Raw genomic sequence first — 21,695 nt, forward strand, 5'->3', positions numbered from 1 at the left:
TCAGGCACGGGGGCACCCAATTGTTTCAAGCTTTGGAAGGTGGGGCAAATCCCCATGTGGGTCTTTGAGAAGCACAAGTCTTCTGCAGCTGACAAGCCCTGCTGCCCACAGGTTCACACACACAGTCAACACAGTCCTGCCCCATGTGCGTGCCCCGACCACCCGAAGCGGACCCAGTCTCTCCATGGCGGGAGCCCCACATACTCCGCCACTGCCCCACACTCTCCACCTGCTCCTTGTGCCCACCCTTCCCCACTGAAGTCTGCTCAGTCACCAAGCTGCAGAGAATCCAGTCACCAATCTATGCAGGCCCACAAGTTGCCTGAGGGCTTGTTGTTGGGTGGGGCCAGTCTCTAGGGTTGGCTGCCTAGCCTGTCTGAGCTGGATTAAATCGGTGCTCTAGTGGGTGGGGCAGACCTGGGCTAGCAGGCCTCAGGGAGAACTCCAATGGCATCTGTGTCAGCACGCCCACACCAGGCCACAACAATGGCCACCGCCAATGTCCCAGTCCCTGGAGAGGTCTCACCTCTCACCGAGAAGCACTCAGGGCCTATTAGGTGAGTCTCTTTTCACCACAGCACTGTGCACTTTTCTTTCTGGTGATTTTAGGTTGCTTTCTGAAACGGGTGAGTTTGCGCGTGGGCCCTTTAAGAGGCGGTTTTAAGTTCTTTGTGAACCAGCTTTTCTGGGGGTGCTCCCCAATGTTTTAGTAGCAGGCAAAGTCAGATATTATGCCACTCCTCTCGATTGTGCTGGGTCCACAAAATGCCCACAGCGGGGGCGCTCCCCGGCTCAGGGCCCCTCACCTCCAGGGAGGGCTGCGCACCTGTGGGCTGCTCCCAGGAGGCCGTGACGCTGGTGGCTTGTCAAGGCGGCATTTTTCCTCTCCAGAAGGGAGTTTCTGCGTCTTCCACCTCAATTAGGATTGTCCGTTGTTGCAGGAGTTCCTCTTATCCAGTTTTCAGTTTTGTCTCAGGGGTAATTTTTCCATGAGTAGTTGTAAATTGGCGTGTCCGCGGGAAGAAGTGAGTTCAGAGTCTGCCTATGCTACCATCTTGATTTCTCTCTCTCTCTCTCTTTCTTTCTCTCTTTCCCTGTCTCTTTTATGACTTATTCCACAAAAGACATAATTTATGACTCATAAATGACTCTGACTTTTAGATGACTGATGTGATGAAATTGAGAAAAGGAAAACTCAACCTAGAAGTCAGGAAAAATATTTCTTACACAATTTTTGTAAATCTGCCAAGAGAAGTGGTTGAAGTCTTGATACCTGAATTCATTTGAAACTCGACTGGATAAACCACTCACCTATTCTGGTGGGTGCAATGGGGAGGAGGGGCGACAGCATGATCCATCACCTTGAAGTGAGGTGGGAGGCTCAGATTGGGGCATTGGTCCAAAGACTGGGGGAGAGACATTGCCACTCCTATCAAAAATAGATTCTGAGTTCCTTTCTGCCAGGCAGAAGGTCAGGATGGAATTTGGTATAGTGGCACCCCAGTCCCCAATATTGCAATGAAACATTCCAAATGATGTCCTGGTGTTCCAGATATGGGGGAAAGCCTTTTTGTTACTACCTAAAATGTAACAGAACATAAAACCTGATAGTGCATGAAAAAAAAACCTCTGTAAATATTGAAATGGAAACTGACATGGGGGAGGGGAGGGCAGGATGGAAATTAATTACAAAGTGTCATCTGCTACCACTGTGGATCAGACTGTGCTTCACCAGGCAACGTCTATACCACATATGAGGTCGGGAAGTCAGAGGGAAGTTTTGCTTTCACGAAATCTTTCCTACCTACTTTGCTGATGCCTGACATTCCTTTGGTAAGAAATAGGGTCTTTTACTCCATAATTAAAGCTAATAGACTTGAATGTGTGACATAATTGGGAGTTAATACTGAAGAGTAAATATTTTCATCAAGGAGTACCAGATGGTAAAGTTATTCCTTCCATGCTGTGCATGAAGGTTAAGAAAGCATGAAGACCCTAGGTGCTGAGGGGGCAGAATTGGGAAAAGAAGATGGTGGCAGGCTTTGAGTGTTAAGATGAGAAGTTTAGTCACAGACAAGAAAAGATTCTTGAGCAGGATTGTAACATGATGAAATCAATGGCTGAGGTGATTTTGATAGCGTATTCAACAGACGAGATTGGGCAAGGTGACAAGACAAACATTTTGAATGATGCTGCCATAAACCAGACCTGAGGGGGTTAGAGGTATTGGAATAAGGTTTTGTCTGCAGAAGTGGAAAGAGAGGGACAAATTTAGGAGAGATGGTGGAAAAAAAATCTCCACCTTGAAGGAGTAGTACTCTCTCTAAGAGTAGCACAAACCCATAGTAACTGGGAGAAGGAATCACTCTACTCATTTAATTCACTTCTCCACTTTCAAGGACTTTGCTCCTTGAAAGTCCTTCCATAGTTCCTCAATGCCCTCAAGGTAAGGTCCAAATTCCACAATAATGTTATGAAGTTCTTTACAACCTGGTTCCTGCTCACCTCTGTAACCCCATGTCTCGTTACCGCTCACCCTGAACTCAATGCTCCAGCCACTCTGAATGACTCTTTCCACTTCTGGGTTTTGTAAGGAATGCCTCTCCCTGGGATAGTCTCTCTTCTTTTTACACCTACCCTCCACCTGTTTCACTTAAATTGGGGTAATTCCTTTGCATACTTGAGATCTCAATTTAGACATCACTCTGCAGAACATCTCTCCTGACAACCCTCTCTCCCATCTATCCAGGCTAACTGTCTCTTCCCTTTATTACCCTGTCTATTCTCTTGATTACCCTGCCTAGCACAATAGCATCCTACTTTATCACAAACTACTCTGTACTGAATGACTCTCCAAGTTTTGGTGGGCACAGAAATCAACCCCAATGTTGACTAAATGTAGACTCCAGGTCCCAGACCAAAGGCTCTGACTCAGCAGAGCTTGGTTGGGCCTCCACTTTTAGAAACACTGCTGATTGTAATTGGTTGTTTTCTTATTAGAATCTCAGACTGAACTGTGGCTCTAGGAGAGCAGAGGCCATTATAATCCTAACACTCAACACAGGGTCTGATATGATACAGATAGTCAACACGTAATTGTCAAATAAGTGAATAAAGGATGTGAGAACAGAAGAGTAAAAATTGACTCAAGACTGCAAGCTTAGAGAACAAGGAGGTAATGGAAAAAATGGGAAGAAGTGTCTATTTGTGGGAGAAAATGATGAATACCCGCACGCTAATTTCAGACAACAAGTGGGGACTCTAAGGCAGTGCCTCGCCCTCTGTGCCTCCTGTCTGGCGTTGACTACAATGTGGAAAATGGCCCAGCCCTGCTTACATTGCCTATGCACTCTCAAGGACTCAGATGTACGTTTTCCCCAAAGGCAGCATATAATTTTCAGAATTGCAATCATTTTTTTCCCGTGTTCTTTTGAAGGCTGTAAAATAATTTTAGATGCAATGGTAATTCTAGGTCCTTGCTTACCCTTGACCTTTGAAGTTTGATTCAAAACATCACACACCTCTCAGTCCAGATGTTGGCAAGTTAATGATATATTATTACTGCAGGAAAGGTCTCGGTCTTGTTTGCATGAGAAGCTGGAAATTTTGCGTAATGTTATCTTACCTTTTTTTTCTTTTCTTTTTAGGATACAACTGAAATATAGTTTTGTCAGTATAAAGCAAAAGATGAAGAATTAGGAAAAATAACAAAGCTTGCTAGTATTTATGGAACTGAGCACTGTGATGCAGTCGGTGTAAGAACTCTTCAAACCCATGGTGACTTTTCTAGCCCAGAATAAAGAGGACGATGTCCAGCTAAATGCGTCCACAGGCTGCTTTTAGAGCTTGAGCACTTTTTCTCCATTTCCTCCCTCCAGCCCTCATCCTTGGTTTCTAAATGACAGGATTCACACAGAACTCATCACTAAACCTGCCCCACTAACCCTCTTAAAAACTCTTTAGGCTTTTAACTGGAAAAACTGACTTTAAGAAGAATAATGTCTTTATAAGGTAAGCAGTCAACAAATCCAGCTAATGCCATTTGGTGCTTCTTGCAGTGTACTGGGTCATAGTGATTTGTGTATATTTCTTAAGATTCCCTAATGGGTAATAGGTATCTTGAGGCTGTGGGACAGATATCCTTCTCAGCACCTAATACAATGCTTTACATTGACTAAGTGCTTAATAAGTATCTGTGGAATGGTTAAATTATCCTGTGGCACCTTTTTGGTACTTGCTAGCTGGTTAGTGTGCAGTGCTGGGCGTGTACAGCTTAGTGAATACTGGTGAATTAAATGTAATGACAGCATCTCCTGGCACTCTCTCGTATTTAATTCTCTGGGGAAGGCAGCTAACCATGCCCTAGAGAGTCTTGGGCACCTTCTCACGGCAGGTGCGTTGTCTTCAGGCACAGACAGTGCTGAGTCTGGAAGCAGTGTTAGCTTCTCTGAGTAAGTGGAGAATCTCCAGGTCAAGGAGGCTGTGCGATGACCGCTGAGGTTCCCTGCACATTGACAGCAGAGAGGAGGCCAGGAACCTTCCTGACCAAGTGGATGACTTCTTGGAAGCAGTCACAAACAGCCAGCTTTTTAATGAGCAGACATTTTCTTACATGAAACTTGGCCTTAATCTTCTATTTCAGTTTTCTGAACTGGAAGATTTTTTTTCTGTCTTCTTTCCTTTCACTGGCTTCATATAGGAACCTCTGCTTACAAACCCTCTGTTCTTTTTAATAATAGTTTTCCAGTAAGGTTTCTTCATCCTGGGGAATCCAAAAACCCACACTGTGCTCTATTTAGATTCCTACCATATCCCCCCACTCCTCCCCTGCAGCACACTGCTCAGCATAACTGCAAATTCCCAGCTGGAGGGAGGTGCTGTTCCATCTGGGTGTTGGAAGATATCATCCTTTCTTTCCACGACAGCTTAATGCTTTCTTCTTCCCCCTGCGATCCTTTATGCCTCACCTCTGCAAACATGTAGAAAACTTTTCTGCTGATTCTGAAACATATTTTTTTCGTTTGTGTGTGTATGTGTGTTCTCGGTGATGAGGTTCTCTTGATTGAGAACCATTATGAGAAAGACCTCCCCAACCCTGATTATGCGTCGATGCTTAAAATAAGCTCACGGTATCATCATAGCCCAGCTCTTCTATTTAGCAACACAATGACGAGACCCATTGGCACATTGGTATAATTGCTGCCCTAAGCTGAAAACATGTCTTGTCCTAGTGTCTTGCACTCTCCTGTTCCCCAGAGAGTGCTGGAGCAGCAGCCAAGGCAGCGGCCAGCACGTGCGGTGACTGGCAAGGTGTGCCTGCAGCTCCACCAGCCAGATGCCAACTTCTATCCTGTTCCAGAAATAGCATCTGGGTGGCAAGGTGGCTTCCTGCTGACACATAAATCTGCCATAGCCCCTTGGAGTGTTCCTGGAAGCCTGGACTAGGGCTGGCTGCTAACCACCACCTCCAGGGAGGGGAGTGGACTAACCCTGACCCTTCCCTGGGACATAGTAACTGTGTGGTAGAATTCTCTTTTAGGATTAGGGAGACTTTCTGAAGGCTGAATGCCTGCTCTTTTTGGTAATGCTGTGTCTACCCAGACCACTTCGATTCTTTTCTTGGTGCCTTCGCATCCTCTCATGCAGAAACAACCTCCAAGTCCGAGCTGATGCTCCCATATTTCTGCCTTGTGATGGGAACAGTTGGAGCCCTAGTACACCAGACAAGTGGCTTTGGGAAGGCAGATGGCTCTATTTCATTTTTGGTACGGAATGTGCTGAAGAGTCTAAACTGGCCCCTGTGAAGGCCAAATCAGCATGCACACAGTCTCAATTTTTCACTTCATTTACAATGATTTCCTGTGCTTAGTAGATACTCAAAAGAAGTATTCTTATTGAGTTCCTTTGCAAGTAGGCACTTATCTAGGCAAAAAAGTCCCCTTTAAGTAGATGGTAAATGAGGCTGTCTCATAACTTCTACCACCATTGTACTTTATGTTGCGAGATTGGGCAGAAAATAGTAAAAAGTCTAGCCCTTTAGTGGAGAAGTGGAAGGCTTTGGAATCAAGCAGCCAAGAGTTTGAATCCTGTTTCTATACTTACTAGAAATAATATAGATTATGATAATAATATAATAATGATAGAGATGATTATGATATCCTATGGCAATAATATAGATAATAATAGAATAATATATAAATAATACAAATAATCATAACCTTTGAGAGCACTGCATTTGAAGACAAAATATAAAAATGCACTAAATGCACTTACCATAGCACGTAAGACGAAGTTAACGCTATTCAGTGCTTTAAGAATATGTTTTTCTGGTCCCTCTACAAGTCATCGCGGACATGAGCCCACTCTCTTCAGTGTTCCTGGCAGTTAGCAGGGGTGGCAGAAGTGCCTAAAGTAAGTTGGTTTGAGGTTGGACTCCCTTGCTTGAGTGGCTGCACAGACCCATCTTGCTGTTGTGTAACTTAAATTTTTCAGCTTCAACCTTGATGAGAGGTTTGTGTAACATGCCACCAGCCCCCTGTAATTGTGGTCGGATGAAAAGAATATATGGGATAATGATCTGACTTGTCCTCACTCCTTGCTCAATACTGTGGTATAGAAAGAAGAGGCCTTTCCAGAAAGCACTTTCAGAATGTCAAGAGCGTGCGTGTTGGTTTGTCTTTAGAACACATCCTTCTTGGATTCTGCTCCTGGTGGACTGATTTAGATCTGTTGGGCTGAGGTTCACTATAGGAGATGGTTAGAATTCAGTGCTATGTAAGCAAGTGCGATTCATGGCCACTGAAGATTTTGCAGAAATGTTAATGTTTGTGAAGTCCTCTAAAATTCGTATTTTCCATGCATCTGGAAATTCCAGTTACCAAACTTGAATTGTCACTCTTTGACCATAATTTCCATTTCTTTAGTGGTAGCTAGTCTGAGACTGCTCTTACTTAAGGGCTCTTACTTAAGGGCTCCAAATTCCTCCTTCACCAATCTTTATTTGCCTAATAAACTGACAGGCTTCCTAGATTTTTCGTTGCAATCTAAGAAGAGAGTTTAGGTGTCTGTGTGTTCTCTCTCCCAGTCTGGTGCTGAGCCGGCCACCATTTCCTTTTCTTTCACCCACTTCATCAGTGATGCTTTCAAAGGCAACAGAAGTCTACATTGGAGATCCTCAGACTTTAATGTGCACACAAATCACGTGGGGGCTTTATTAAAATGCTGATTCTGATTCAGGAACTCTGAGGTTAGCCTGCGATTTTGCATTTGTAAACAGTTTTAAGATGATTCCCATGCTGCTGGCATGCAGATCAAGAGCTCAAGTATAACTTCATCCCAAGTTCAACATGGAGTTCCGTAGGGATTCAGTTCTGCAAACATTTACTGAGCCTTTCAGCAAATCTAGCTATTTTTTCTCTCTGAATCCTCAGGTGGAAGTTTCTGATCATTTTATCTTTCAGCAGTACTAAACACTGCAGATTTATGCAGCCTTAACTTAGCTACATTTCCCTTGATTAGTTTTATCTTCTGTTGATATTTATTATCCACTTAGAATTTTAGTCCTTGTCTATGTAGCTGTTGCTGGACAAGCAGTATATTCATAAACAGCAATGGATAGTCAGCAGCAGTGACTCTTCTGGGGTTGTTTTGCTTTTGCTGGCCTTTGAATTTTGAGTTCCTTTTGTTGATTTCACCAGCAGATTCACGGCTTAGTCAAACTCAATGATATGTACCACCTATCAGAGTCCCTTTTTGTGGTGTCTGCTGTTGGCACTTTTCTGGATAACTCTAACCTGCATAAAAATTCCTCTTAATCTTTTTTTTGTCATCTGCTCCATTGTTTAATAGGCACACAGAAGCAAGCTAGGATTCCTTTGGCCACCTTGTGTGATGAGACAATGAACAAACAAACCCAGCCAACATGCTTAAAAACATCTGCCCCCCTTCCTCTTTTTGAAAACTGGGGACACATCTAAGACCATGTGAAAGACTGAAATTTAGGATATGCTTGATTCCTTGGAATTGAATGAAGTGGTCTGAAGTTCAGCAAACACCAAGTCCTTTGGTTAGAAGCACAAACTCTAGGGCCGGCCCCGTGGCTTAGTGGTTAAGTGCTCATGCTCCGCTACTGGCCGCCTGGGTTCGGATCTCAGGCGCGCACCGACGCACCACTTGTCCGGCCATGCTGAGGCCGCGTCCCACATACAGCAACTAGAAGAATGTGAAGCTATGATATACAACTATCTACTGGGGCTTTGGGGGAAAAATAAATAAACAAAATTATTAAAAAAAAAAAAAAAAGCACAAACTCTAGCATTGATCCTCCATTCCTGACTCTTCCTCTTTTCCTGGTTGTCTCTTCATAATTCCCATCTCATAAGCACTTTACTAGATTACCTAAAATCAATAACTAAAGCAATTAAAAGTAGGTTACTAAGTTATTAGGTTGTTTATTTGAGATCTTTCTTTTTTCTTAATGTGGGCATTTATTGCTACAAACTTCCCTCTGTGCTTTCTTTTGGTGGTGAACATGAGGTGGTCTACACAGAAGTTGAAATATGATGATGTACAACTGAAATGTATGCAATGTTATAAATCAACGTCACCTCAATAAGAAATAACAAGAAAAGCACTGCATTTGTAGCATTCCATGTTTTGGTATGTTGTGTTTACATTTTTGTTTGTTTCAAGATTTTTTTTTTTTTTGATATCTCTTTTCATTTCTTCTTTGACCCATTGGTTGTTCAGGAGTGTGCTGTTTAATTTCCACATATTTATGAATTTTTCGGTTTTCCTCCTGTTATTGATTTCTTGTTTTATATCATTACAGTCAGAAAAGACACTTGGTATGTTTTCAGTTTCTTAAAATTTGCTGAGACTTGAGACCTAACATATGATCTACCCTGGAGAATATTCCATGTGCACTTGAGGAGAATGTATCTTATGCTGCTATTGGATGGAGTGTTCTGTGTATGTCTGTTAGGTCCATTTGGTTGAAAGTATAGTTTAAGTCCATTGTTTCCTAACTGATTTTCTGTCTGGATGATCTATCCACTGGGGTATTAGTGTCCTTTACTATTATTGTATCGTTGTTTATTTCTCCCTTTAGATCTGTTGCTATGCTTAATTTCTTTAGGTGCTCCAATGTTGGGTGTATATATATTTATGATTGTTATATCCTCTTGATGAATTGACCCTCTTTGTCTCTTGGTACAGTTTTTGACTTAAAATCTATTTTGTCAGATATAAGTATAGCTGCCCCTGCTTTCTTTTGTTTTCCATTTGCATGGAATATCTTTTTCCACCCCTTCCCTTGGAGCCTATGTATGTCCTTAAAGCTGAAGTGAGTTTCTTATAGGCAGCATATAGTTGGGTCTTGTTTTTTTCTTTTTTTTGTTAATCCATTCAGTGACTCTAAGCCTTTTGATTGGAGAATTTAATTCATTTACATTTAAAATAATTATTGATAGGTCAGGACTTACTAATGCCATCTTATTAGTTGTTTTCTGGCTGTTTTGTAGTACCCTTGTTCCTTTCTTTCTCTCTTGCTGTCTTCTTTTGTGAACTGATGATTTTCTGTAATGGTATGCTTGGATTCTCATCTCTTTATCTTTTGTGTATCTACTGTAAGTTTTTGCTTTATGGTTACAATGAGGCTTACATAAAACATAGGTATAACTGTCTATTTTAATATAATAAGAACTTAACTTTGATTGCATGCGGAAACTCTACCCTTTTACCACCACCCTGCACATTTTATGTTTTTGATGTCACAGTTTACACTTTTTATATTGTGTATCCGTTAACAAATTATTTTCGCTATAGTTATTTTTAATAGTTTTGTCCTTTCACCTTTATACTGGAGTGAAGTGATTAATATACCACCATATTACAGTATTAGAGTATTCTCAATCTGAGTATACACTTACCTTTACCAGTCTGTTTTATATTTTCATATTACAAATTAGTGTCCATTCATTTCAGCTTGAAGAACTCCTTTCAATATTTCTTGTAAGGCAGGTCTAGTGGTGATGAACTCTCTCAACTTTTGTTCATTTGGGAAAGTCTTTATCTCTCCTTCATTTCTGAAGGACAATTTTGTTGGGTAAAATATTCTTGATTGGCAGGTTTTTCTTTCAGCCCTTTGAATAAGTCATCCTACTCTCTCCTGGCCTGCAAGATTTATACTGAGAAGTCCACTGATAGCCATATGGGGTTCCCTTATCGGTGAGAAATTTTTTTCCTCTTGCTGCTTTTAAAATTCTCTTTGCCTTTGATTTTAGGCTGCTTGATTATAATATGTCTCAGAGACGATCTGTTTGGACTGAACCTGTTTGGGGACCTATGAGCTTCATGAACTTGGATGTCTAAATCTCTTTCCAGATTTTTATGCTCAAACTTCCAAGATTCTGACTTAGTGGGTCTGGGGATGGTGATGGTCAGTTTTCTTTGCTGACTCCTCTTCATCTCTTTGACTTTTAAAGACTGGGGTGTCCCCAGGCTCAGGTGTCTTTTCTTTTCTAGCTATGCTCACTCCCTAGGTTATGTTATTTAGACTCAGCGATTTAAGCACCATATATATACTGATTATTTCTATATTTCTACAGCCTGCTCTTCTCCCCTGAACTCCAGACTAATGTATCAACCACCTACCCAACACCTCAAACTTGTCTTGATTCCCTTCCAAACCTGTTTTTCCCACAGTCTTCCCCATCTCAGAAAATGCAGCTACGTGCTTCCAGTAGTTCAGGTCAAATATCTTTCTCTCTTACACCCCACACAAAATCTGCCAGCAAACCCCCAACTTTCAGAATATATCCCAAAACTTATTACTCTTGACCATGGCCACTCCCCTACCCTGGTCTAAATTGCCACCATTTCTCTCCCGGGTCATTGCAATAGCCTCCTAAGTGATCTCTCTGCTGCCCATGCACCACCAGCCCTCTCCCTTGCTCCATCCACTCTTCTTGTATTGGTGCCTTCCTCTTCCTTGAATATAGTAGTCCCTCTTTATCCACTGGGGTTATGATGGATGCTGTGTCCTGGATAGTACTGAACCCTGTATATACTGTTTTTCCTTATACATACATACCTGTGATAAAGCTTAATTTATAAATTAGGCACAGTAAGAGATTAACAACAATAACTACTAATAAAATAGAACAATTATAACAATATACTGTAATAAAAGTTATGGTAGATCTTAGCAATCTCAGCATACAATTTTTTTTTCTTTTCTTATTAAGTCAAGAACTTCTACCTTTTCACTTAAAGAAGGCACTTTATGGCTTCTCTTTGGCTTATCCGAATTGTCACCATCGCTATTCTTGTGCTTTGAGGCAATTATTAAGTAAAATAAGTGTTTCTTGAACACAAGCACTGTGATACCACAACAATCGATCTGATAACCAACATGGCTACTAAGTGACTAATGGGGGGTAGTGTATACAGCTGGATATGCTGGATAAAGGGGTGATTCATGTCCCAAGTGGAACAGAGTGGGACAGCACAAGATTTCATCACACTACCTAGAACAGCACACAACTTTAAACTTATGATTTGTTTATTTCTGGAATTTTCCATTTAATATTTTTGGACCATTGTTGACCACGGGTAACTGAAATGGCAGAAAGCAAAATTGTGGATAAAGGGGAACTACTGTACACCAAGTATGTTCCACCCATGGCTCTCATACCGGCTGATCCCTCTGGCTGGAAGGCTCTCTCCTGAGGTATTTGCACACCACACTCTCTCACTTCCTTCAGATCTTTGCTTAAGTGTGATCCTAGAAGAGAGAGCATCCCTGAGGAACCCAACCAATAGAGTAGTGACAGCTCTGCAGTCTGACTTATTTCTCTCCATAGTATTCATCCCCAGCTCAGGGGTTTTACATTTTTATTTGTTTATTGTCTGGATCTCCCCATCAGAATGAAAGCTTTAGGAGTGAATGAATTTTTATGCCAGCACTTAGCAGGGATTCAATAAATATTTGTTGAATGAATGAATGAAAGAGAACTATATTTTTCAGCAACAATTTATTTTCTAACCATTTTGCCGTATTTCCAACTAGAAGTTTATTGAGGTCAGGTACTATATGCTGCTCCTCCTCTGTGTCTTATGCAGTTGTGCTAGGCATTCAATAGACATTCACGAACGAATGAGTAATTGTAGTGCAGAAGAAATACCACAAACTTTAGAGAAGGTGAGCTGGGCTCAAATTCCAGGTTGGAATTAGTCGTGTGACGTAGGCCAAGTTATCAAGCCTTCCTGAGCCATCACTTCCTCATAACGGGATGCAAGTTCTAGCTTCATATGGTTATTCTATGGATTAAATGAGATGACATATATAAACCTCTTAGTATAGGGACTTAACCGTATCAGGAACTCAATATGTTGATGCTGATGTTCCTCATCCTGACCAAGGTTAACATTTTACCTCCTTTCCTCTTCATTATACTTATTCCTCACCTCACAGATTCTTTAAAACCAATGAAAAGTGCTAACTGGAGCATTGGTACCTGAGCTCCTCACTGCCCCAGTTCCTGTACCCTAGATTAACGGAAATCTTAGAGTTATCCTAAAGACTCAAGTAAAGAGGATGAAGGGCCACTAACTCAAACTTTGGAGGATCTTAAACATGTCTAGATGATATTCAGAATCCAACTACTACCACCTCCACCTTTATCTCTCCCCAGGATCACTGTAGTCTGTTTCCTTGCTTTTGCCCTGTGCCCTTTACATTCTGTTCTCCATCCAACTGACAGACGGATCCTTTTAAAAAAGCCAGTCAGATCACGTCACTCTTCTGCCTCCCTGGCTCTCTATCTAACTCAGAGTAAATGTCAAAGTTCTTAAAAAGGCCCACAGGCCCTACAGAATCTCTTCTTTCTCACATCTCTGAACTCCTTTCCTACTCTTACTATTTCTTTAATGTGCTCACTCCACTCTAAGTACAGTGGGCTTCTTGCTGGTCCCGGAGCGTGTCGTCATGCAGAGTCCAGCCCCAGGACCTTTGCACTTGCTGTTTCCTCTGACTGGAATGCTCTTTTCTAAAATATTTGTAGCATTCACCCTCTCACTTACATCAGATCTTTGCTCAAATGGTCATCCTTACAAAAACGTCTTCCTTGGACCCCTTTTTATAAATTTCAATGCTCCCGCCCTAAGAAGACACGTGACCTTTCCCTACTTTATTATTATGTTTTCCATGACCCCCGTCGTCATTGGACAAGCTACATATTTTATTTCTTTATCACTCCAAATTAGCATATAAGCTCCGTATGGACAGGGATTTGTCTTGGTTTGTTCTCTGCTCTATTCCCAGTACCTGACACATAGTAAGTGATCAATAAATGTTTATTAAAGGAATTGATGAATGAATCAATGAATGAATGAAGGAAGAAGGATGGATTAGGGGTGGCCTGGGTGTCCAGGTGGGAGTGTGAACTGGAAGGAAGAAGGGGCAATTTAGAACCCAACATCTGCTTCTGTGTCCTCAAGGCTTGGTTGGCTCAGGGGTGGTTCAGCTCCTGTCACCTGGCCCACTGACAGCTGACACCATAACAAAGCAATGTGCTGGAATGAGTCAGGTCTCGGAACGCTGGAAAATCTCCACATGTCAGAGTGACCTTGAAAGTGGGATCCATGATCCCTTGCTGTATATTCCCCCCAAGTGATTAACTCAAGGCCAGAGACCCTCTCTGGTATTGTCCCCAGCTCTCAAGGAACAGATAAGAAAAATGGTGGGTTTCCAGAAACATCTCACTGGTAATGTAGAGTTGACATCTCTGTTTGCTGTCTTTCTGGATTATGCTTTTGCTGGCTTGAAGAAGGCAATTGACTGTGCAGGTTTAAAATGTTCCTTAAAATGTTCCTTTAAGAGTCCACTATATGTCAGAGAGTGAAGAAAAGGATTAATTAAGCAAAGTAGAACTTGGAAGGTGATTTGACTGCAGTTAGTCATCATCTCAACCATGGTGTTTTCATTATGCTCAGGAAGCAGGCTTCTCTGGGTCACTTTGTCTTGTGATGGCTTACTCCTCATGCTGTTATTCCTACCCCAAAGGATATGGGCAGTTGGTTCAGACCAGCATTGTTGGACTGCTTCCTTCCTTTGGAGAGTGGGCTGCAAAACTTCTCTCCTCTCAGAGGTGCCTATGGGGGTGAGGAAGATGAATCAGAATGCAGGCAAAAACCAGAAAGAGAGAGATGGGGTGGAGTGAGGAAGAGTCACTTCCTAATTTAACTTGACTTTCCCTTACCCTGAAAGAAAGTTTCTTGTGTTTTTTTGGAAGGAGTAGCAACTGAATCTCCTCCAGGATTTTAGGCCCCCCTGGACAGCCTATCCCTCTGTGGGCCCTGCCCCTGCTGGAAACCCCCTTCCTGGCCCAGCTCCCATCAGATGGACTCTGGGAACACCACTTCCCACCATGGAGGCTTCAGCCCGAGGAGTGGTGGTGTCACCCTGCTTTTGCTCATCTTGGGGAAGTCTCACCATTCTTTGTTTAGATTCTCAGCTTTGTCATCATCTGTGTAACCAACTCCTTGTACCAAGTTCTTTTCATTTGAAAGATGCAGAATGGCTTTGTTTTCTTGACTGCAACTTCACTGGTCTGCTCAGCTCAAACTGTTTTTAAATTTTATAAAAATGGGATCACTTGTCACATTGTTTTTGAGATTTTTTTTAGCTGAAAATATTGACTTTGATCTGTATAGATGTATATACATATCTAGTCATGTCTTTGTTTAATATTTTTATACCACTCTGTGGGTTTCCTGAGCATGGGCATTGGGACACTGATTTTCTGTTGTAGATTGAAAACTAGAGAAGTTGTGAATAGTTTTTTACTTAGTTTCCCACTGTGTCATCAAGCGTCTGCCACCAACTAGAGGTATGGTTTTTGGAATTTCATTTACCTTCCCTGAGCCTTAATTTCTTCATCTATCAAAGAAGAAAGTCGTATGTGGTGGGTCATCTAAAAACTTTAATTTAGCTTCAAAACTCTTTTTAAAGGTATAATCTGACCTGAACCTCAACATATAAAGTGGGAGACCCCAGGCTCACCTCCCTGACCTCCAGATGACCTCCCCCTGCATCCTACAGCAGCCCTGAATCTGGCTGCCCAACCCTGGAGTATAAAATGACTGAACAAAGAGTGCTCAGATTCTGCTCTAACGCCTTTTGATCTTAGCCTTCTTGAAGAAATCCAGTGATACTCTTTTGTCAGAATTTTATTTCTCAGTTTTAAAACCAAGATGTAAAAAACCAAACATTTTTAGCATGATTTCTACCTACCTTAATTAATTTACTCATCTTAACGAAAACATTTTTTAGCCTGATTTTACTTATGTTACTGTGAGGGAGAAAAACCCATGTCTCCTTGGAATAGCTAAGGCTTTATTGGGAAAAGTGCAACAGAAAAGTATCTTATTAAAAGCAATAAAATTGGATCTGCACTCGTCCTAGGATATCCCAGTTTCCTAATCGCAGCATCCCTCAAATGTGGTCAGGACCTGCCTGACTCCCTGACTGCAGTGCTCCTCCTCATGCTAGATGAAGTGTTAGCCTCATGCTGCTCTCCTTTGGCCTCTGGGTCAATCCTATCCTCGGTGGGTCTTTCAGGGGCTCCAGCTCAATGTCTTGTGACTTGGCCTCAGTCATTGTCAAGAGCCAGTGCTCTGTCTTGGGCTTTGCTCCCAGTTTATCTGTGTCCTTGACACCAAGTTCCCCTTAACCTTGCTATTGAAGTGAAATCCACCTTGTGTCCTTGTGCCTGGTTCCTAATCCTGATAACCTGCTGAGAGTCCCAGGGCCACCAGGCCTGCCTTGCCAATTCCCCCCAGGACTGGGCACTGCCTCTTGCTCAAAGCCCTTTTTAATGTGATTACCCTTGATCAGAATCTCAAAATGTGGCCCATTTCAGGACATTGCTGTGTACTATCCACCTGCCAGGGCACGCTGTTAGATCTTGCTGACAACCTGTCCACTCATGGACTTATTTCTTAAAGAAATCAGTTGTCTGTTCTCCTTTCGGCTACCCTGAATATCCTGCCAGTCTGGGCTTCCTCTCACTCCCAAAAGTGGTCTTTTTCTTCATTACCTGTGCCTTGATCTAAGTCCTGTGCCATTATGGTCCCTATGGTTTTACCCCAGTTTAAATTTCCATGCCTAATCTTGGTCAGGAGCTAGTACTGGTTACATGAGACCTTTTGCATATCACAAAATACAAATTCGTTTCAAGTTCAAACAATCTAGTTTCCTTCTCCCCCTTATCATTCTTCCATTGAACACATAATTATTGAATGCCAGGTGCTAGGGCATATAAAGATTAATAAATAAATGGCCCTTGGGAGCTCACAAGCTCTAGTGGGGAAGAGATTTTAAACAAACGATTATAATACATTGTGATAATGATGTAAGTTGCTCTCAGAGCACAGAAGAAAGATGTCCAAACTCTGGGGGATGATAGTGCTGGTGGGGGAAGGGGTAGTTCCAGGGAGTCTGGAGCTAAGCCTGGAAGGATTAATAGAAGCTCATTGCTGGTAGAAGTCAGGGAGGGAAATTCAAGCAGAGGCATCAAAGCCTGTGTGAGGAAGGTCAAGTTAGTGGGTGTGGCTATAGCACCAAAGAAATGAAGGTGAAAAGGTAGAAGGTAAAGGCCTGTATGACAGGCCAAAGAGTTTGGGCTATGTTGCCCAGCAATCAGAGCTATGGGAGAATTTGAAGTAGTAGATTATCACAATCAGGTTTGCATGTTAGGAAGATTGTCTGGAGGAGGTTTTGGTTGGAAGGAGGTGAGACTGGAGGTAAGAAGACCAGTAGAGAGGCTCTAATACAATAGTTGAGGCAAGAAATGATAAGTGCCTAAACCAAGACAATATCAGTGGAGATGGGCTTGGGCGGGGATGTTTCTGAAGTAGAATAGACAGGATTGGTGATTGCTGGTGTGGGAGATCAAGATTTGGCCGTCCTAAAATATATCTCTTTACCTTGATTGTTTTCTCTGAGGGACATCTGACCTCCCCCACTAACTGCCTAAAGAATTTGACATGGTGGCTCCTTCCTGGAACAGATCTTCTGTCATGATGGCTGTAAAGATAATGTAGGATAGAGGTTACAATAGCAAAGGCACCAAGCCTCTTTTATCAAAAACTCTGTTTCTCCCTGACCACATTATCTATAGATGACCCTGAAAAGAATTGTCCTCCTGCCCTCTGAAGTCCCAGGCCACTACCCGCCCCCAACACGCTCCTCGCCTTTAGCTGCGATACTTAAGCAAGCAGCTTAGACAGAGGGACGAGTTGCTCATTTCTGAGCTTCTCCCATGTATACATGTTATTAAACTTGGTATTATTTTCTCCTGCTCACCTGTCTTGTTGATTATTTGGCCAGCCATAACAACCTTAAGGAAAAGGGCAGAGGGAGACTCTCCCTCTTCCCCCGACACTGGAAAGAGCGGTGTGGTGAAGAAGAGGCAGCTGCTGAGGGTAACTCTTAGAGACCCGGGAGCTGCAGAGGGCAGCCCCTGGGTCAGTGCTTTGGGATTTGGGTCAGAGTGGGGAGACTGTTTCTCAAGATGGGGAGTATAAGAGGAGGTGATGTTGGACACGTGATGTGAGAAGTGCTGGGTATGCCAAGTAGAGATGTTCCACAGACAGTCCACAGTCTGAACATCACAGCCGGCTCAAGAAAGACTTATTGGCTTGAGATTAATTTAGAAACCATAAATATATACAGAATGATCATAAATTCTGAAAACATAGATAATACTATTTTGTCATGTATTAGAGTATAGTATCAATAAATCATTTCTTATGTATTCACCTGCTTCTAGACTTTATGACCATCCTACAGAAATTTGTTAGAGTGAGATAGAATACAGATCAGCCAGATAGACTACATAAAGCAAGAAGAAAAAGGGACTGGACGTGGAGTTCTAGGAACTGCAATATTTATGGGGCAAAGGAGATTGAGAAGAAACAGAGAGGAGGTGAGATTTAAATCACAAAGAAAGCCCAAGAGGACAGCAATACTTCCATTGAGATGGAAGGGAACGTGGTAAGCCCAACATGCCATCAAAACTCCTTTAAACATTTTCCCCGAGTGGCTAAAAATCTGACTTTCTCTGGAACAGTGGTTCTTAACTTTTACAGGGTAACAAGTTCTTTCAGAATCTGATGGGAGCCATGGATCCTCTTTTGCATATGAACGGGAGGAATGGAATGCAGTGTAAGGGGATCACAGAACTTCGGAAGCCCAACACCGAAGAATCCCAGGTTAAGACTCCTGGTATTTTGTAAAACTTCTAAATATTCACAGGGAAGGTCTTAGTTTCCCTGCACTTTGGGGAAGCACTGGTTTATTTAATTATAAGAAAGCAGAAGAAATAGAATAAATGTTATGCAGCAGCATGATGTCATTAAGTTTATCAAAGTCCAAATGTTTTTTTCTCCCATTAGAATTGTTTTTCTTTCCTTTTTTTCTGTTGTCCCTTTCTTAACAGCTTTAAATTTTTTTCTTAGCTGAAATTGGCTTTAGCTTTACCTGCATAGTTGTTGTTGATTGTTGTTATCATAAACTGCTTCAGCTTATAAGGTTTAACCACAGAGTTTTCAGAATATTTTAAGGATCGTATTCCTTTCAGAGAGCATTTTGAATCACATTTTCCCCCAACAGGTATGACCCAGTTTCCTTATATTGCTTCTTTTCTTTTGACACTGTGACCATGTCTTCTTTTAAATATTCCTTAATTTTGGCATCCTCGACACCGTGTCTTCCTTTTTTGCCTCCTTCTGCTTTTGTAATTGTTTCTAGGTCTCTTTGGTTGACTTATTTTCACAGTTGAGGGCATCTTTGAAGGCTCTGTTCTTAGCTCTCTGATCTTGTTTATTTTCTACCCGCTGCTTTTCATTCAGTTTGTTCTAACAAATATTTATTGAGTGTGGACTATGTTTGGTGCACTTATTAATCTCATAACTGCAAACATCCTCTCTCTGTGAGGATTTGTGCCTCCAGCTCTGAGACTGCAATTATCTAGTCTCCACGGCTGCCAATCCTGTCCCTTGGAGGAGTCACAGCTCTTCTTTGCCTTCTAACTGGCTCTCGTACAATTTGACTTCTGCATGCCAATCAGTGGTCTCATCAGCTTTCAGTTTCTCAGCCTAGAAGTCTGGAATTTCTTCAGTCTTTGATAATATTGGAAGTAAAAAACAAAACAAAACACAAATCTTCAACCAAAACTCTTCTGAAACTTTTCAACCTTGTTAGGTTCACAAAATAAAATATTGTTTTCAAACTTATTGATTGATCTTTATTCTCTCTTGTATCTTTAGTGATCCCCCTTTTAGTCTTGCTATTTTTCTGTCTTCTATTATTTTATTTTTTCTTTTGTTTCTTTTCCTCTTTCTTCCTTTTTGCATCTTGTATTTCAGGTTCTTCTGTGTCATTATTCTGTGCCTTTGGATCTCACATTGCTCTCCCTTATATACTTTTGCACATATTATATGAGTGAACTGTGCCCAATAGATGTCAGTCTTCCTAATATTTTGCACATGTCTCATATGTTGATAATTTAATGTCAGGCATTGAGCTTCTCTATTCAATATCTAGAATTTTTTTTTATCCAACTGCTCTGTGATACCATCTAGTTAATCTTGGAAAATTTCAGATGGGGAAATTAACAAGGTTGGTAATAGCTACCTGCAGATTTGCTTGTCAGGTCCTAATTTTTATAAGTTTTATTGTCACAACTCAATTTCTCTTTTTCTTGGTCCTATGATTCTCACTCTTGGAGTGTGACAAAGTTGAGATCAGAGTCATACTCTGAACCTTCTAGACTAAACTGAGATATTCTGACACAAAGCACCCACACTATCAACACCCTATTCAGCACATTAAGGGTTTGATATCCTGAAGAGGGGCAACCTTAGAACAGGTCGTAAATGGGCTAGAGGTGAGTCTGATGCCATCACTTAGTTTGGCTTTTGGCTTTTCACTAAAACTTTTTTTTTTCCATGAGGGTATTTATCATAACAGACATATGTTTTTAATGTATCAATCAAGAGGGTGTGTGGTCTTGTTTATTCTTGATTAAAAAGCTTATGTCAAATAAGAATTATTTCAAAGTTGCAGTAATAATTGGAGCAATAAGATGGTAAGGGGTAATTAAAGGATGCGGCTTTCTTTCAGAAACAAAAATGAATCTGGTGACCACATGTACTCTCCTCCTCTTCCTTAATGAGTGTGATGAAAGATGTCAGGGTAAGAAACTACGGAGGTTGGAGATACACCAACTACATGCTAACATGTCAGATTTAAGCCCAGATTCCCACGATGACTACATTCAGGAATTTGGACCTTGTAACATTGTACACTAACCAGGAATGTGCACATTTCATACCATGATGATGCGTGGCCATAGTGGCACTGGTAGTGCAGATGTCAGCCCCCCCCCCACCTCCCCCCACATTTTAGATGGGAAGTATAGTTGCTTTTCCTTCCCATTTTGAACTCGTGCACTACACACCATAAATTACCCACGTTATTGCTCCTGAATTGTAACCATTTAAGGACTTTCTATTTCAGCTGGTTTGACTTGGAAAACTCAGACAATTGAGAATGAGAAATTATCCTGGAGACAAACTGTTTTTACTATACACAATGCTGTTTTCTTCTTTTTGCAAAAATCTTCTTGGGTATATTGGCCAGGGAGAAAGAAAATTCCAATCCTTTTGGTCAGTACTGAACGATTTGACCCCATGTCTTTGTGTCTTTTGAGAGTTGTCCAATTGGGTCCATCATAAAACATTAAACATCTGCTTCTTTGTCCTATTTTATGCTTTATTGGTCAATTCCCATTGGTTTAAATAGTTTCTGTGTCTTTAATAGGACTGTCTATGTGGATTAATAGTCATGAACTCAGTGATGTGGTGATAGGGACCATCTTCTATTTAGAATTTGGTTAATTTCAATTGCACTTGAAAAATGTGCTCTGTGATCTAATTTAAGGAAAAGGAAAAAAGAATTTGATAGTCTGCCTATTGTCTCACTCACTGAGAAAATAAGATATGTAAACAAAAAAAAAATAACTCAAGAAAAATGTAAACCGTGCTCTATGTGTGGCATAGAAAATAAATGCTATGAGAACAAGAGTAGGTTATAAGCAGTGAATTTGTATTCTTCCTGAGGGCCTTACAGGAAAAATTAATGGTAAACTGCCACTGCACAGATGGGGAAAGAATTAGGGGAACCTTAGTCTCCTCTTCAGAATAGAACACTTTGCCTCTGACCAGTTGCTTATGAGGCTACTAAGCTACATTCTGGTTAATTATTCTGCTAATTGACTAGCGCACACTTTTAACTAGGTTTGAATATTTATTTCATCTAAAAAACTTTAAAAATTCACCTAAGCATTCATTAAGGCCATCACATGGGATGTACTTTATTTGGGATGTTTCAAGATTAGTTATCTGACTCATGAGAGAATAAATATGAATACTCTTAGTGGGAAATAAGGACTGTGTTCTAAGATTTTAGATGTTGCCTTTTTCATAAGTCATGCTTCATTGTACTATTTTAAGTAGAGAACATCTTGATTCTTCTCTTAAATGTGTGAAAATGAAGGACAAAGGGTCATGCTGCTAGCGTGGTAAAGTATGCGGAGCTCAGCCTCCAACATTGGACAGATCTTGGTATG

General features: G+C 41.4%; 1 long non-coding RNA gene across 2 annotated transcripts in view; it reads left to right on the forward strand.

The window, feature by feature from the left end:
• Window positions 1-385: 385 nt before the first annotated feature.
• The window catches only part of LOC131420763 (uncharacterized), a 157,834-nt gene continuing 136,524 nt past the window's right edge, over window positions 386-21,695 (forward strand). Inside the window, exon 1 of one of the 2 annotated variants that reach the window (XR_009223670.1) lies at window positions 386-557. This is a non-coding gene — a long non-coding RNA (uncharacterized LOC131420763). The remainder of the gene's footprint in view (window positions 558-21,695) is intronic. The other variant, XR_009223669.1, reaches the window with a different exon arrangement.

This window comes from Diceros bicornis, chromosome 24 (assembly GCF_020826845.1).
Source record: "Diceros bicornis minor isolate mBicDic1 chromosome 24, mDicBic1.mat.cur, whole genome shotgun sequence".
Classification (NCBI taxonomy): domain Eukaryota; kingdom Metazoa; phylum Chordata; class Mammalia; order Perissodactyla; family Rhinocerotidae; genus Diceros; species Diceros bicornis.